The following is a 20,200-nucleotide window of genomic DNA, read 5'->3' as shown; positions in this document are numbered from 1 at the left end:
AGATGAGGAAAGAAGAGAGTTAGGATGGGATCTTGAGGGCATAGGGGATAGTGAAGCCTCTGATGCTAGAGTTCCACCCATTAACCAACCTCAAAGACAACAACAACAACAAGCCGCAATGCCACAAGTAGTACAACTTGAACCCCGAGCTTTAGTTGAAGCTTTTGTTACCATGATGGAAACACGGGAAGCACATAGAAGGCCCAGTGAGCTGATAGAGGATGCTAAAAATTGTGGGGCATTTGATTTCAAAGGTACAATTGACTCTGAGGAAGCTGATAATTGGTTAAAGGCTACAGAAAAATCCTTTAGTACTATGCAGTTACGGGATGAGGATAAAGTCAGGGTTGTGTTTGGTTTATTACATGGACCAGCAGATGCATGGTTAACTCGAGTCAGGGGTTTGTATCCTGAAGGTTTGAATTGGGGAGTTTTCAAACGTGAATTCATGAGAGAATATCTGACTGAAACATTCCAGAAGGCGAAGAGAAATGAGTTCTTTAATTTGAAACAGGGGACTATGGATGTGAAAGAGTATGTGGACAAGTTTGATGATTTATATCGTTATGCTAGTCAGTGGTTTCCTACTGAGGAAGTGAAATGTGAGAGATTTAAGGATGGATTGAGTGCATTTTATCAGAATGAGCTGAGTTTATACGAGGGTGTACATTATCGTGGCTGGGTAGAGAAAGCATTACAGAAAGAAAAGTTAAAGGGGAAGTTAGAATCTGAGACTAGTCAGAAGCAGTCAGAGGAGTTTGGGAGATCAAAGTTTGCTAGAGGAGGACCATCTCAGTTTCGGGGTAGTCAGATACAAAGTCAGGCTTCAAGAGGAGCATTTGTGAATCGTAGTACTTTTCGAGCACCTGATACTTTTAGCCAAGCTTCACACAGTCCTTCAATTACTAGTAGTGGTAATGTTTTAAAGTATAGTCAGTGTGGGCAATTTCATTCAGGTGAATGCAGAAAGAGAGCATTACAGTGTTTTCAGTGTGGCGGAAGTGGTCACTTAAGGAGGGATTGTCCTACAGGGAGGACAACTGAACCACAGAGACGAATTATTTGTTATGAGTGTGGTGAGGAAGGACATGTACGTACTAGTTGTCCTAAATTGAACAGAGCTGGAAGGGGTAGAGGATTATAGACTGACAGAGGAAGTAGAGGTAATTTGTTTGGGAGAGGAAATAATCGGGGTAATGGTAGAGGCACTAACATGGGAAGAGGAGCTGGTAATACTTCTCAAGGAGCTAGGAATCAGGGTAATCAGTCAGATAGAGCTGCAACTCAACCTCGAGCTTTTGCTATGACTCCACAAGAAGCTGTTGCATCTGCAGAAGTTATCACTGGTACGATTTCTTTATTTGAAAAAGATGCTTATCTGCTTATTGATCCTGGTGCTACACATTTTTTTGTGTCTCCATTATTTATGTCTGATATAATTTGGGAGTCAAAACTTATGCCACAACGTTTAACTGTTAGCATGCCTATGGGAGAATCTTTAGTATGTACACATGTGTATCCTAATTGTGAGATGAAACTAGGAGAGTCTTCTATACACGTGAATTTGATACCTTTGCTGGTGCAAACATTTGATGTCATTTTAGGCATGGATTCATTATCTAAATATCAAGCAATAGTAGATTGTTCTAAAAAGAAAGTTAATCTAGTATTAGCTAGTGGAGAGGGATATGTGTTTCATGGTGAGAGAGGTGTACGTAGAAGTATAGTCACAGTTATGACAGCTATGAAAATGCTAAGGAAGGGATATGACGCTTTCTTGGCATATGTGGTAGATAGTAATAAAGAATCTCCTAAATTAGAAGATGTGCCAATTGTGAATGAGTATCCAGATGTCTTTCCGGATGAAATACCAGGGTTACCACCAGTAAGAGAAGTAGAGTTTGCAATTGATTTGCAGCCTGGTACTGCTCCTATATCACTTGCACCATATAGAATGGCACCGGCAGAAATGAAAGAATTAAAAGTGCAGTTGCAGGAGTTATTGGATAAGGGATATATTCGACCTAGTGTATCACCATGGGGAGCTCCAGTTTTGTTTGTAAAAAAGAAGGATGGTACAATGCGGTTATGCATTGATTATCGTCAACTGAACAAGGTTACTATTCGAAACAAGTATCCATTACCTAGAATTGACGATTTGTTTGATCAATTGCAAGGAGCAACCATATTTTCAAAAATTGACTTGAGAACTGGGTATCATCAATTGAAGGTCAGGGAAGAGGATGTTCAGAAAATAGCTTTTAGAACTCGATACGGGCATTATGAATTTTTGGTTATGCCATTTGGATTAACTAATGCACCTGCTGCTTTTATGGACCTTATGAATAGGATTTTTAAACCTTACTTAGATACATTTGTGATTGTGTTTATCGATGATATTCTTGTGTATTCTAAAGATAAGGAAAATCACAGTAAGCATTTGAGAATAGTTTTGCAGATTCTAAGGGAGAAACAATTGTATGCAAAATTTAGCAAATGTGAGTTTTGGCTTGATGAAATGATGTTCTTAGGTCATGTGGTATCAGCTAGGGGAGTTTTAGTTGATCCTAAGAAAGTTGAAGCTGTAACTAATTGGGAAGGGTGTACATGAAGTACGTAGTTTTCTGGGTTTAGCGGGTTATTACAGAAGATTTGTAAAAGGATTCTCACTTATAGCTTGTCCGATGACACGATTACTGCGGAAGGGTGTTAAATTTGAGTGGACACCTGAATGTCAAGAAAGTTTTGATATATTAAAGTCAAGACTTATTAGTGCTCCTGTGTTAGCACTACCTATAGTGGGTGAAGGTTATACAGTGTACAGTGATGCATGAAAGCAAGGTCTCGGGATTGTATTGATGCAGAATGATAAAGTTATTGCTTATGCGTCACGACAATTAAGGCCACACGAATTGAATTACCCGACACATGATCTTGAATTAGCTGCCGTGGTGTTTGCTTTAAAGATTTGGAGACATTATCTTTATGGTGAAAAGTGTCTAATATTCACTGATCATAAAAGTCCGAAATACATAATGACTCAAAAGGAATTGAATTTGAGGCAAAGGAGACGGATTGAGTTATTGAAAGACTATGACCTGACTATTGAATATCATCATGGTAAAGCTAATTTCGTAGCTGATGCTTTGAGTCGCAAGAACATTGGAAGTTTGAGCTATATACGATCGGTGAGAATGCCTTTACTGCTTGATATGAGAGCTTTGAATGTTGAACTGGTTTGTAGAGATGAGGCAGTATTATGTGCAATACTGAAGGTGAGACCGATTCTTCGAGATAGAATTAAAGAAGTTCAAAATCAAGATGAATTTTTAGAACAAATCAGAAAAGACGTTAGCGAGGGGAAGAAGATTGAATATAAAGTAACAGAAGATGGCATGTTAATGTTTGGAGACAGAATGTGTGTTCCCAATGTTCATGATATCAAAAAGGAGATATTAGAAGAAGCTCATGATTCATCATATGCAATGCACCCTGGGAGTACTAAAATGTACAGAAATCTTCGAGAGCATTTCTGGTGGAAAGGAATGAAAAGGGAGATAGCTGAATATGTGGGTAGATGTTTAAGTTGCCAACAAGTCAAAGCAGAACATCAACGACCTGCTGGTACTTTACAACCACTTCCTATTCCTGAATGGAAGTGGGAACATATTACAATGGATTTTGTCAGTGGATTACCTCGTACACAACATGGTAATGATTCTATATGGGTAATTGTGGATAGATTAACAAAATCATCCCACTTTCTTCCGGTGAAAGTAAATTTTTCTTTAGAGAAGCTGGCACAGTTGTATATCAAGGAGATTGTTAGACTTCATGGTGTACCGGTTTCTATTGTTTCTGACAGGGATCCTCGCTTTAAATCAAGGTTTTGGCCTAGTTTTCAAGATGCATTAGGCACAAGATTGAATTTCAGTACAGCTTTCCATCCACAGACTGACGGTCAAAGTGAGCGTACCATTCAAACTTTGGAAGATATGCTGAGAGCTAGCATTTTGAATTTTCAAAGTAGTTGGGATGTACATTTGCCTTTAATGGAGTTTGCATATAATAACAGTTATCAATCTAGTATTGATATGGCACCTTATGAAGCCTTATATGGAAGAAGATGTAGAACTCCATTATGTTGGTCTGAAGTAGGCGAGAGACAGTTATTAGGGCCTGAAATAGTGCAGTTGACAACAGAAAATGTGCAAATCATACGACATAAGTTAAAAGAAGAACAAGACAGACAAAAGAGTTATGCAGATCTGAAACGAAGACCAATTGAATATGATGTGGGAGATAGAGTATTTCTGAAAGTATCACCGTGGAAGGGTTTACTTCGGTTTGGCAAGAAAGGGAAGTTGAGTCCTAGATTCATTGGTCCATATGAAGTTGTGGAAAGAGTTGGACCAGTTGCATATCGATTACAATTGCCTCAGAATCTCTCTAATATACATGATGTATTCCATGTTTCAATGCTACGGAGGTATAGGAGTGATCCGAATCACATCATTCAAGAGCAGCCGATTGAATTGTCTGAAGACTTGTCCTATAAAGAGGAACCAGTAGCTATCTTAGCTAGAGACCAGAAAGTCCTCAGGAACAAAACCATACCACTTGTTAAAGTCATGTGGCATAGACACTCTCGTGAGGAAGCAACCTGGGAAAGAGAGGAGGATATGAGACAACAATATCCCCATTTATTCACCTAGACGGGTAAGTACAATTTCGTGGGCGAAATTTCTTAAGGTGGGGAGAATTGTCACGTCCGTGTCTAAATTTCTAGAATTTATACCTAGATATTGGTATATATTATAATTATGGGGTATCTGATTTTTATTTGGTGTTATAGGAAAAATTTGGAGTTAATTCGAAAAGTTTAGGTTAAGTTTTAAAAGATTATATAAAGATGAAGGACCAAAATGGATATTTACCAAATTTGGGATATAAATCCCAAATTGTTCCAGAATGTGTCGAGCATCTCCTTTTCTTTCTTTTTCTTTTCTGTCTTTTTCTTTTATCCGTTCTTCGCCGTTCTTCGACCGTTTCTCCACCGTTTCTTTGATTTACGGAGATTCGACTGTCCAAATCACTTGAAACTTAAACTATAGCATCCTTAGGCATAGATCTAAATCCTAACCGAAGAGTTTCTGAGTTTCGGAAGCGTTTGGAGGGAAAACGTCTTAGACTGATTTAGAGGAGAATTGAACGGGTGTATTTTCTTCAATTAGCAGCTAAAGTAAGTAACTATCAACTATATTTTGAGTTTTATGTATATAGATATATATATAATCAAAGAATTTCCAGAAATTGATATTTTAGGGTTATGCCGGAATTTTGTAAAATTGAGGTTTTTCACAATCTTGCTTTTTATTGTGAAATTATAGTTCAAATGAACTATTGACTATGTTTAAATGTGAATTACAGATTTTACTGGGTTATATTGATTTGAGGTTTCGTTGGTTGATTAATTTTGGAAATTTTATTTGATTAAGGATTGATATTTTGGAGAATTGAACACTTGTGAACTTGATTATGATCAAGTGAAGTATATACATATATACATATATGTTTTTGGTTTCAATCTATATATATATATATATATATATGGAATTAAATGTTTGGTATCCATTGAGAGTAGTCCGGTATGGTGGATTTAATTTTAAAGACCATATTTAGTGAGAAATATGGCCTGTGTACATAGTTTGAAGACCTATTGGGTATGATAGAGAATTGTTGGGTAAGACCATATGGGATAGGCAATGTTAAGAGACGTCTCGTATATGTTGTGAATTGTGATTTGAATTATAAGGGGATGAACTCAAGAATGATACAAGATTATATATTTTTGGTTTTTGGTTTAATACCTTGATTCTATTATGAACTTTAGTTTTGAGTATATTTTACAAGGTTTTGATTAAATCCTTTATAAATGTATATATATGTAGTTATGTTAAGTAAAGTTGATTTTTATAGCTGATAGTTTCTTATTGAGATTTTTGTCTCATGTTTTCCAAATGTTTTTAATGTTTTGTTTTAGGCGAAGAAGTGCAAGGTACCGAGAGGGGTACTCGATCCTAGGGCGAGGTTCGGTTACAGCTACGAGGTGCAAGTCGTCTCTAGGGTATTGCATCCATTTTGTTCATGTACATATATGTGGATAGTATAAGGACACTTGTATAACTTGTTTTTGGTAGTGTCCTTTTGTTTGATATGTATTGTCTACATATATATATATATATAATTAGCTGAAGATGAGAATTTGTGGAGTAGTGTGATATGGGTTATGAGTAAGTCATAACTTGTCTATTTAGGTGATGCTGGAAAATCAGATTCGTACCTGAACCTTGTGATGCATTTTTCGACCAGATATAGGCCGAATCTTTCATGGAGTCCTAAATGAAAGTTCTTTATTATTATCTTACGTTTTCAGGGGTTTTTGAATCGCCTTAATCGGACTCCGTATGAAAAAGTTATGCTGGAAACGACATATGTTGGTCATTTTAGCTTTAAATCAGAATTTGGTTTTCGCTTTGATTTTTCGCCTTATTTGAGAGATACTACTACTGATTTATATAATAAGTCAGTGGTAATGTCTCACCGTCTTATCTGATCTTAATTTTAGGTCGGGTTTGACATAACTCTTAGGTACTCCATAGTCACTTAATAATGTGCAAGATGCCTTATATCCATTATAATGAAACAAGAATAAAAGAATGGGTCAATATGAATAGCTGATGCCAATACCATTTAGAAACAATTGATTACAATAATGTTCAGAGACATAAATCAAATCACATATAATGTTCTATAGTGATTTAGATCTCGATCTATCAATCAATCAAATCACATATAATGTTCTATAGTGATTTAGATCTCGATCTATCAATCATCTTTTCATTTAAATGTCCATTCTTTTTTGTTTTCTTTTTTTCTTTTGGCTTTTGGATTGACATAATAGAACCGTATTCGCAATAGAACTGTATTCGCAATCATCTTTTTTTTTCTTTTTTTCTTTTGGCTTTTAATTTTGATGTCATTTATGTGTTGTTTGGTGAGTAGAGAGGAAGTGAATGTTTAGAGAGAGAAAACTCCAAAAATAATGATTTGCAAATAAAAAATTAGATTACATATTAAATGTGACACTAAACAATTTTTTTTGGTTACATGGCACTAAACAATTTTAATTCTTCAAATTTTATATTTTGAGGTCGTTAACGGTAATTTTTAAAGTGTAAAACTAAAAATTTCTCGTTTTAGGAATGCCAAAAACCTATATCAACTCCTAGTCGTAGACTAAACCACAGGCATGCAATTGATAAAAAAAAAAGTGTAACCACATATGTTTTTTTTAATTTACACAAATATCAATTATTTGGACTTTTTAAAACTAAAATAATATATATTTAAATTCTTTTTTACTCCATATATATAGGTTTTTTTATATGAAAATCATAATAGTTATAAAAATTTCAATTACATCATATAATAAAAAATTATTCTAAAAATATCATTATTTTTTATATATCACAAATAAAATATGTTTTATACCTTCAAACCTCAATCCATATATATATATATATAGGTAAATAATTATAAATTTCATGGGTTTACTTAACTTACTAGTAGGTCCATAATATTATTATAAAGTTCTTACGTTACCTTAATCAACTGTTTAGTCCCTTTATTTATTTTCACATATGAAAGCATAAAATTTTCCCTAATTTTATAGAAATAAAATAACTTATCTTCTAATTTTCAAATTTAATCAAAATAGTATTAATTAATAAAGTTTATATATATATATATATATAGATATCGAAATTCTTATAGTTCTGTATATTAATCATAAAAATAAAATTATATTTCTCATCCTCTTAAAAAAAGCACTTTTATGATTTTATATTTTTCTACACTACTAAATTAAAATTTATAATTATACGAAAATTAAGGACTAAAGAGTTTATGACCCTGTGGACGATCTGGTATCAACGGAAAATCAATTGGTTTGGGAAAGTAAATTTCTGCTCCCAGCTCAGGCTACTTCTGTTGCTGTTCGGACTCTAATAGATTGGCGAGCAGCTCAAATTTATTCGCCGGGCGATCCAGCCCAAGGAACAGACAACTCGGCCCGCACAGCAGCAGGTCCTGAGACCCAAGAACGCACAACAATTACATTTGGCAGCCACAGGAACAGACCAGCAGCTACGGCCATTTCTAGAAACCGGTGTGATGGATTCGTCCCCTTTCCGGTTATGTTAAATGTAATTGTGATGCCGCCCTTTTTAAGGATCAAATTCGTAGTGGTTTGGGGATGTTACTTCGGTCCTCGGATCACTCATTTATGGCATGTCGAAGCAGGATTTTACCATTTTATGATGAGGTTCAGTTTGTTGAGGCTTTAGCATTGAGGGAGGCAATCTATTGGGCATACAGCTTAAACTGTGTCAATATTTTGTTTGATTGTGATTCCTTGTCTGTTGTCAATAGTGTCAACTATACTGTGTCGGACCTCTCAGATTTTGGTAGCATTATTCAGGACTGTCAAGTTTTATTGAAATCTCGACACAATTTTAAAGTGTCCTTTTCGTCAAGGCTAGCGAATAGGGGTGCTCATGTCGTTGCACGACATGCCTTATCCAATGCTTGTGATTTCGAGTCTTTTTCTGCTCCGCGTTGGTTGTAGGATTCTATCTGTACTGAGTTGGTTTTTAATTTATTGATCCATTTTCTTCAAACAACAACAAAGCCTTAGTCCCGAAATGATTCGGGATCGGCTAACATGAACCATATATTTTGGTTCATGTCATAAGATGTGGCTAAATTTTACGATGGCCGCCACAAACCTACCGCAACGCTCCTCCTTTGTTCGGGCTTGGGGACCGGCTCTAAATGCCACAACGTGATGCAAAGTTGATGAAAATAAATTTAGAAAGACTATATAATCATTTTTAAAAACACAATTAGATTAAAAAAATTTGAGCCTTGAAAATATGATTTTGCCAAGAAAAACCAATTATTTAATCTTTTCATTTCTTTCACTTTTCCCTTTTTAGGTTGTTAAAGAACTCCTAACTCTTAGGTACTCCATAGTCACTTGATAATGTGCAAGATGCCTTATATCCATTACAATGAAACAAGAATAAAGGAATGGATCAATATGAATAGCTGATGCCAATACCATTTAGAAACAACTGATTACAATAATGTTCAGAGACATAAATCAAATCACATATAATGTTCTATAGTGATTTAGATCTCGATCTATCTATCATCTTTTCATTTAAATGTCCTTTCTTTTTTGTTTTCTTTTGGCTTTTGGATTGACATAATAGAACCGTATTCGCAATAGACATTAGTCGGCTGTGAATTCAAAAAAAGGAATCTAAGCACAGATGAATCCTTTAGGAACAGGTCTTCCACAGAAATTAAGAAGCAAAGTCATTCTAATAGGCATCTCAATAGTAATGCCGAGAAAACTACCTCTAATGGTAGTGCAAAGGCAAATAGCAGCTTCCATATCCATAACACCAAACATGGCACTGCAACAAGGATGCTGCGGAGGAATGCCTGCTTCAACATTCAATAAATCACCCAACAAATTAACACATACACCCATTTTGAGTGCATCTCTTGGGCAATTCGAATCATCTAATGGACGAACTCCTGTTGAATTTATCACCACTGGATGAGAATGCACTATTTTATGATGTTTTATGTGATGCTTCTGTGGCCTACAGCTCACCGATGTGAGCAAGAACATTAAGTTGAGAGACACCACAAGGGTTGTTCCTGATCTTGATCCCATTTTAATTATCTAGATGATCAGAATTGATTTTCTATTTTAAGAGACTATAATGTTAATTAGTGAATGAAAATTATGAAGTGGGTAGTGAAGTATTTTATAGATGAAGGAATAACTATTAGTGGAGGTACACTTTGCATCAGTATATACATTATCGGAAAATACTTGGCTTTATATAGATGATGAATTATACAACTGACTACCGACTACCTAGCCCATTGTCTAGGGAATGTTTTTTTTTCTTTTTTTTTTTTTTTTTTTTTTGTATATTTGTATATTTATTATGCATTAGTGGTAATTAATTTTTCATTGTTTCTAGTTCATACTAGGATTATTTTTACATTTCTATTCAGGGTTGGTGTCAATTGTTTCAGTAATTTCAATATTCGGGTTTTTCTATTCAGTTCAGTTTTGAATGGATGCACATCTATAGTTGTAACCCATAGAAATAACTTAGATAGATATTTGAAATATAAAAATAAAAATAACTTAGTTTTTTTTTGGTAGGAAAGGAAATAAAAAAAACAAACACCACAAAACCTTAATCCGGGATTAGCCTCGGGAAGCTAACCCCCACCACATCCTCCAAAAGAAGCGAAGAAAGAAAAGCCGGAGGAGAAGAAAATGTTGTGACTCCCCACATCTCTTCATAGCCAGCAGCCGCCAGACGATCCGCCACCCGGTTCTGCTCTCTAAAGACATGGCAAAAACTAATGGAAACAAAGGAAGGACAAAGCCTTTTGATTCCTTTAATTAAATTTTGGCTATTTAAGCAAATAGCAATATCATTGGAGATCATATTGATAGCCTCCTGATTATCAGATTCAACAATCAGCTTTTCCACACCCAGACTCTTAGCAAGATTAAGGCCCGAATAAATTCCCCACAGCTCAGCCGAAAATGATGAACCTATTCCAAGATTATGAGTAAACCCCGATAACCAAGCACCCCCACCATCTCTCAAGACCCATCCTGCAGCAATTCTACCATTAGTAAGGCAAGAGTCATCCGTATTAAGTTTCACCACACCTTCCCTAGGTCTTCTCCAGCAAACGAGGTGAACGGCCTTTCTCTGGGTATATCTAGCAATAGAATCCACTTTAAAACTATCAATAATATGATATAACTTTTTGGCGAAAAAATCAACTAAATTGGGGATAGTGACAGTTTCAGTACCAAAAATCTCCTTGTTTCTCCAATTCCAAATGTGGTGACAGACAAGAGCAAAGAAGACCTCACCATGATCCATATTCGTTAACACCTTCCCACTAACCCCATCCGCAAACTAGTCAAAATTAGGATGAGAAAAAAAGGCTCAACTATATGGATAGGGAGAATTTTCCTCCAAACAACTTCACTTTTAGGACAATCTCTAAGAGCATGACAAATGGTTTCCTCATGCCCTCTGCATCTACTGCAATCACCAGACTCCACCAGATGGCGCCTCTTTCTGTCTGAATTAGTGAGTAATCTATTTTTAATCCCAAGCCACAAGAAGCTTTTAATTCTGTAAGGAATTTAAGAGTCCATAAAATCTTCCAAATATTAGAGTGAGGACCCTCCTCATTAAGGCTAAAGGCCTCAAAGGCAGATTTACAGGTATAAGCTCCATTATTGGTAGAAGCCCAACAATAACTGTCCCTATCCTCTTCCTTGCTACTAATCTTCACTCCTCTTATTCTAAGGAGAATATCCAAACTTAAAAAGGAATCAAACTTTGACCAAATCCAATCCCCACCAAAATAACTTAGATAATATTACATCAATTATAATTCAGAAAATTTATTAAATAATAATAATAATTAATTGGATTATTAATTTTTTTGGTCAATAAGTTATTATTTTAATTATTAAGAATTATATTGGAAATGGTAATTTATTAAATATAATTTAATAAAACATGAGAAAAGTTAATTTTGGAAATATTTTATTGAATAAATAAAAAATAAATAATTGTTTATAAAAATTAATTTAATAATAATATTGATAGACTGTTTATCAAAAGGAATTATTTTTAGCCCTACCAAAAAAAAGGGAATTATTTTTAGGAAATTGATATAGAGTAATATGGTGGAGAAGTTTTAGTGTAACAATACTAATATAGAAAAGGAAATAGAGTTTAGAATACCACTGGGAATTGTCTTAAAGCTCCATAATTTATTGGATTTATGTGACTGTTGAGTGTTTTTAAGTCTTTAGGAGGCCAATGAGAGAAGAATCAATAGTGGTACTAACATGGTGTAATATATGAACAACTCGGACTGATGTATCCGGGACCATAGTAAAAAAATTAACATTTTTACGTGTTAGCTAACTTGTGATTCAACTTTTGTAATAATTTGCATATAGAGGAGAAAACATTACCAATATAAACTTCCTCTCGGAACTCAAAGCATCGTTAACGAAATTAGAGAACGATTATTTTAAGGGTTATGAGAAAATGTAAGTGAAAGAGGAGATATGATTTTTTATTGTTGTTGTATATTCTATCGATTTATAAATTCATTTTTATTCTTGTTTCTTTTTGGATAAACTCGAAAGTCTTCTAACTTTATTATCTTTTAATATATTAGGAATTTTTTGTGTTCTCTAATAATATGTAATTAGTTTAGGGATTAAATTGTAAAGTTTGATAGTTGGTTAGATTGGTGTAACAGCAAGATTATGGAATATATAAGCAAAATAGTTAAATGTTCATCTTCAATTATTTTGTAACTGCAATTTCTCTACTAAATCAATAGAGATTTCTTTCGCTCTTCTTAGATACTATATAAGAATTAGAATTATTTTCTAAATAATATAACTAATATAAATTTGAAGATACTATATTAAATATTAAAATACAAAAATGAAATTGAAGACGATAGTTAATGAAATTGATTTGGAATAATTGATAAACTGATTTATTATGTTAGAAAATATAAGTATTATGCTGAAATAATATAACTATTTTGTTGGAATAATTGGTGCGCTGATTTATTCTGTTGGAACAATATAAGTATTATGTTGGAACAAATAGTACACTGATTTGGAATAATTTCGTACACTGTCGGAACAATATAAGTATTCTGTTGGAATAATTTAAGAATTCTGTTGGAACAGTATAATTATTTTGTTGGAATAATTGATACACTAATTTGAAACAATTAGTACACTAATAGTTAGACCAATTTGTACACTGATTTAGAACAACGTGCTGACGTCTAGCAGTATGTTCTGGTTTTTGCAACACATAGTGCTGAAAAGTATGACAAAAAACGTGCCCAGAAATTTATCAAAAAATTCTAAAACATGGAAAACATCATTTTAAGAAATTTTAATTCTTGGCTCAAAGCGATACTCCTAACGGTTTTGACCCAACAAATTGTTGAAGCATGTAAAATGGATAAAATTAAGGAAAAAGTTTTATTGAGACTAAACCGTAAGAAATCCCACTTCGACCCAAGAATTAAACTTTTTCAGAATAATGTTTTACATTTTCTGGAATGTTTTGAGAATTTTCTAAGCACTTTTTTTCTCGCCAGAAAACGTCCACCCGAATTCCGTTTACCAGACTTTTTTTTACCTGGGCTTCAGGGATCTCAAAATGACCGTCTAATTTAGACGAGTCTAATAGTATAAATATTTTTGGAAAACGAGGTTAGAAAGGTCGGGAAAATGTATTCGGAAGAAAAGAAATAAAACAATTTTCTCTATCCTCTCATTCCTTTTATTTACAAATTTGCTTAATTGCCCTTTTCAATTATCATCAAAGCTACATAGTTTTGTTATGTCACACAATAAGCTCATTGCCACAACAGAACCTCATTGTCTCACTGGATCTCACCCATATATATATTATAAAAATAACAATTACATCGTACAATAAAAATTAATTTTAAATATGTCATTATTTTTTATATATCACAAATAAAATATGTTTTTATACCTCAATTTATAAATTCTAAACCTCAACTCATAAATGCAAAACCCTAATATATAATAAATAATTATAAAACTTAATTGACTAGTAGGTACATGATGTTATTATATGGTCTTTAAGTTTTATCTTAACCAAATCTTTACTCCCTTTATTTATTTTTATATATAAAAGTACAGAATTACTATAATTATACAAATAAAATAACTTATCTTCTAGTTTTCAAATTTAATTAAAATAATTTTAATGAAGTTTGTGTAGTATATATACACCAAAATTCTTATACTTGTGTATATTAATTATAAAAAGGAAATTACATTTCTAATTCTCTTAAATAAATCACTTTTATAATTATATTGTTTTAATCCAATTTTAATAATTTTTAGAATATTTATCATTCAATTTTTTAATGAATAAGTTCTACACCATTAAATTGAAATTTATAATTATATGAAAATTAATAAAACAATTAACTTATATTGGAGAGATTATTATTATGAAGGAAAAAACCATAAAATATGAAAAATGGATATTTTATTATTAAAACATATAGTAAAGCATAATTTTGGTAATTTAAATTTTATTTAGTCTAATTTGACAATTCACTTAAATATAAGGACTAAAGAGTTGACGAAAATAAAAACTTAGAGACTATAGAATCATTTTTAAAAACACAGGGATCTACCTATTTAGTTTTAGAGATTTCATGTAATGAGGAAAAAAAGTGCAGATATTACTGGAAATAAGATAATTGAATGCTCAATCTATGAAATATTTGTTAAAAATAAAATTGTCAACTCTTTAGACAATTTAGATTAAAAAAAAATTGAGCCTTGAAAGATATGATTTTGCCGAGAAAACCCAATTAATTAATCTACCCATTTCTTTCACTTTTCCCTTTTTACCTTGTTAAAAGAACTCCTAACTCTTAGGTACTCCATACTCACTTGTTAATGTGCAAGATGCATTATATCCGTTATAATGAAACAACAATATAGAAATGTATCAATATATGAATTGCCGATGCCAAACCATTAAGAAACAATTGATTACAATAATGTTTAGGGACATCAGCGAAACCACATATAATGTTCTATAGTGATTTAGATCGGTCATTTCTTAATATCAATCATCTTTTCATTTAAATGTCCATTCTTTTTTGTTTTCTTTTGGCTTTTGGATTGACATAATAGAACCGTATTTGCAATAGAGATTAGTCGGCTGTGAAACTAAAAAAAGGAATCTAAGCACAGATGAATCCTTTAGGAACAGGTCTTCCACAGAAATTAAGAAGCAAAGTCATTCTAATAGGCATCTCAATAGTAATGCCGAGAAAACTACCTCTAATGGTAGTGCAAAGGCAAATAGCAGCTTCCATATCCATAACACCAAACATGGCACTGCAACAAGGATGCTGCGGAGGAATGCCTGCTTCAACATTCAATAAATCACCCAACAAATTAACACATACACCCATTTTGAGTGCATCTCTTGGGCAATTCGAATCATCTAATGGACGAACTCCTGTTGAATTTATCACCACTGGATGAGAATGCACTATTTTATGATGTTTTATGTGATGCTTCTGTGGCCTACAGCTCACCGATGTGAGCAAGAACATTAAGTTGAGAGACACCACAAGGGCTGTTCCTGATCTTGATCCCATTTTAATTATCTAGACGATCAGAATTCTTATTTTTTTTTTAAGAGAACAGTGTTTTTTTTTTTAATGAATGAAAATTGTGAAGTGGGTAGTGAAGGATTTTATAGATGAAGGAATAACTATTAGTGGAAGTACACTTTGCATCAGTATATACATTGTCGGAAATAACCTGGCTTTATATAGCTGATGAATTATACAACTACCTACCGACTACCTAGCCCATTGTCTAGGGAATGTTTTTTATTTTTTATTATTGTATATTTGTATATTTATTATGCATTAGTGGTAATTAATTTTTCATTGTTTCTAGTTCATATTAAGGCTATTTTTACATGAGGAAATTACATAAAAAAAAGTCAGATTTTAATTTTTATTTATATTTATCAAAATCCGTTTATGTATTTTATCATTATATGATTTTAAAACTTAAAATATCATAATATCATAATTTTATTTTTATTTTTTGTCAAATTTTCTGTTAATCACTTGTAGAAAAAAAAGTTTTAAAAAACCCATTGACATTTAAATAAATTTGTTTAAGAGTTTGAGACTCTTGTAAATAATTTGTCAATCCCAACTGTCGTGTAATTACCCTTTTTACATTTCTATTCGGTGTAAGTGTCAATTATTTCGGTAATAGTAATATTTAGGTTTTTCAATTCAGTTCGGTTTTGAATGGATTCACGTCTCTAGTTGTAGTCCATAAAAATAACTTAGATAATATTACACCAATTATATTTCAGAAAATTTATTAAATAATAATAATAATATAATAATAATTAATTGGATTATTAATTTTTTTGGTCAATAAATTATTATTTTAATTATGAAGAATTTTTTTTGATAGAAATTGATTTTAATTATGAAGAATTATAGTGGAAATGTGATGTAGATTAAAAGTCGAAGATGACGGTTTTAGTCTTAAACCGATAAAGAACACAATCTTTTCTAGCTAAACTAGAAGGTTGAATAAACCCAAGGATGAACTCCTTGCTCCGATGGAGGCTTAAAATATTAAGATGATAAAAAAGTTCCTTTTATTACAAAAAGAAAGGACTTTATACCTCATTTCATGTAGAAGGAAAAGACTAAAGACTCCTCACTAGGGTTTCCAATCAACACTTACTAATACGGGTAAAGTAGGGAAGAAAGTATGAAGGGTAAGTTGGCCATTAAAGAAGGAGGGAAAAACAGTCAATAGCTAAATGGTCCCCCCTTATCCATAGCATGAAGAACTTGGGGAGGAAGCAGCCTCCGGATTGGACACGCTCCGCGTACATTCGTCATGCTCCGCGTCAGTGCGCTTTTGGACTTGAAAGCTCTCGCTGGTGGCCTTCATGCTCCGCGTCCCTAGAAGTACGCACCGCGTACATGACCTTCTAGACATGGCTCTCTCTGAAGGGTCGATCCACGCTTCGCGCATTGGGGAACACGCTCCGCATGGATGACCTTCTGGAATTTTCTCCTGATTTTAGTTCTTCACGCTCCGTGCACTGGTAGGCACGCTCCGCATGTTCTAATGGTTATTCCTGTTTTCTTCCTCCTTGGATGGCTCTTCGTGGCCCTTGCTAACTTTCAGACCGAGCTCCTTGTCCCTTGGCTTCGGGGTTGTTGTTGAGGAAGGGAAGCCCTCATCATTCTCCCCTTCTTTGAAAGAGTTGGAATCCATCTCAGATGTCTTGGTTGACAACGTCCCCTCCGGTTTCCACAAGCTCAAATCCTGCACATTAAAAGAAGGTGACATCTTCCCAAGCCAATTAGGAAGGGTTAATTGGTAAGCATTGGCTCTAATTTTTTTGGCCACTCTATAGGGGCCATACTTCCTCGACTTCAACTTGCTACTCGTTGCATGCACGAGCTGCTCCTTTCCCGAGTACACCATCACCTCATCCCCAACTTCAAACTGAACATCTCTCCGGTGTTCATCAACCTTGGCCTTGATTTTTTTTATTTTTCTCCTCAATGCTATGCCGAACCTCTTGGTGCATCCGATGATAATCGCTTGCTAAGTTTTGGGCCGCTACACTTCTCTTCTCTCCCTTTGGGACCTCTCCCAAGTCAAGCGAATGGTTAGGTACCTTGGTGTACACGACTTAGAAGGGGGTCTTCCAGGTAGTAGAACTCATGATGGAGTTGTAAGCAAACTCGGCTTTGGCAATCACATAATCCCACATCTTCGGCTTGTCTCGGCACTTGCTTCTCAATAGATTTTCCAAAGTCCGGTTAACCACTTCAGTTTGCCCATCCGTTTGTGGGTGAGCCATGGTACTAAACTTCAAAGTGGTTCCAAGGATAGTCCAAAGAGTTCGTCAGAAATGGCTAACGAACTTCGTGTCCCTATCTGACACTATGCTCGTTGGGACCCCATGTAACCTCACCACTTCATGGAAGAAGAGCTTAACATTAGCTGTGGCATCATTGGTCTTTCGACACGGGATGAAATAGGCCATTTTTGAAAATCTGTCCATCACCATGAAAATAGAATCCATACCACGTTGAGTCTTTGACAGCCCCAACACGAAGTCCATCGAAAGGTCTTCCCAGATGGTTTCCAGAATTGGAAGGTGCATACGAAGCCGGCATTAGTATCGTGCCCCTTAGATGTTTGACGAATCTCACATCTCTCCATAATATAAGCTACATCTCTCCTTAACTTGCGCCAATAATAGCGGGAGCTTACCGCCTCAAACGTCCTGTCTCTACCAAAATGGCCTCCCAAAACTCCCCTATGTAGTCCTTGGATCACTCTCTCCCGTATGGACGTACCCGAAAGGCACAATTGGCTACCCCTCATGAGAAACCCGTCAACCAACTGATACTCGCCTCCTTCGTTTTTCTTAGATCTTCTGATCTTTCATTCTCAAATTCTTAGTTTTGTTATGGTATCAAAACTTTATGTTTCTGCAATCTTTCTTTCATTTGAGAACTTCTTCTTTTCAATGGCAATTGATGTGAATACTGAACGTCCTAATCCAACTCTGATGGAATCTTCTTCTAATTCGGGGAGTATCTATTATATTTATCCTAGTGAGCATACTTGTCAAACTATGGTTTCTCAAATATTAACAGGTGCAAATGATTATGATTATTGTAGAACAAGCTCAAGGTGCAAATGATTATGATTATTGTAGAACAAGCTCAAATGATTACCGTTCTTATAGAATAAGCTCAAATTTGTAGATGGGCCTTTGTCGCAATCTCCAGTAGCAGAGGTAGATCTTCAATCTTGGAAATTGGTGTAATGAATTGGTTCTATCTTGACTGAATCATTCTGTTTCAACATCAATTTCACAAAGCATTACCTGGTTTGAGACAAGATCTGCAGTTTGGAATAATCTGAAAAGTCATTTTTCGTAGTTAGATAGTTTGAGGATTGCATAATTATAAGATGAAATTGCATCTCTTTTACAAGGCGATCTTTCGGTGATAGATTATTTTACTCGTTTACAAGTTATATGGGAAGAACTAGCTAAATTTTTTATCGATTTCATCTTGTGCTTACGTTCCCAATGCTGATGATTCTATAAAAGTTAAGAAAGTTAAAAAAAAAGAGTTGTAAGATTATGTTATCAAATTCTTGAGGGGACTTGATTCTCACTTTGGAATGATTAGAACACGAGTATTTATGATGGATAATCTTCTAACTATTGAAAGGGTGTTCAATCTGAATATTTACCATGGAAGACATGTTCATAAAAGAGAAGACTTTGTTTCTTTTAATTCCACACCAATAGCGCTGAATTTTATGCAATCTGGTCAGGGCCATTCTTGACCTTTTAGAGGCCGGGGCAAGATTATAAATTGGAGTCCTTCATATATATATTCTACTTTTTTTTAGTTAGAGGCTGGATGATTTTTTTATTATAAGGAATAAGGTACAAATTTATTCATATGGTTATTAAGAGAGCAATTAACATTCATGCACAAAATAGTGCAATTTTAACCCTAACGTTTATCAATTGGTACGGTTTCAAGCTTAATTGATGAAAATGAGGTCTTTTATGTGTAATTTTTTATTCTATCCCCACTCCAACCTCAACCGTTCTAGCCACTTAATATGGTTTGAAGTTGCACATTTGATGTTAATGGAAAAAAAAACTCATTTTTAATCAACTAGACTTGAAATTGCACCAACTCGTAAACGTTGTATTTAAGATTTCAATATTTTCTACATGGAAGCTGTGCAGTAGTAATGAGTATACTAACTAGAACTATTTGTGTACTAAAATAACAAGTATCTATATTATGTACAATTGTAAGAAGTAAATAAGTATATTATTTTTCATATTATATATATATATATATATATATATATATATATATATATATATATGTAGACAACTAATTTTTTTTAAATGAATTGATATTTAAATTTAAGAAAAAAATTGAAATTGAATAATAATAATGATGTGAAAAAAATTTTAATTGGTTATTTTTTTTATTTTTTTGAAACAAAATGGTTATTTTTCTTATTGAATATATAAATTGATAATTTAGATTTAAGCAAACATGGAAATTATAGTAACAATTGATGAGAGAAAAATAAATAAATAAATAAAATATATTTGATAGTAATTAAAATGGGAAGTATGAGGTTGGAAGCTTCAACCTCAAGTTAAAATAGAACAATTAGACAACTCCTTATACCAACAAAATCAATTAATTCTAATGTTGCATATTCATTTCTTATACCTTTCATTATGGGCTCTCAATGGGCGCCTCTCAATTCATAGCCCAAGACGGGCCCTAAATCTGATAAAGATGGTAGGTTAGTTGGTGGAAAATTTTGAGGTCAAGAAATGTAGTTTTT

The sequence above is a fragment of the Euphorbia lathyris genome, chromosome 1, assembly GCF_963576675.1.
Source record: "Euphorbia lathyris chromosome 1, ddEupLath1.1, whole genome shotgun sequence".
Taxonomy (NCBI): domain Eukaryota; kingdom Viridiplantae; phylum Streptophyta; class Magnoliopsida; order Malpighiales; family Euphorbiaceae; genus Euphorbia; species Euphorbia lathyris.
This window is presented reverse-complemented; position numbering follows the sequence as displayed.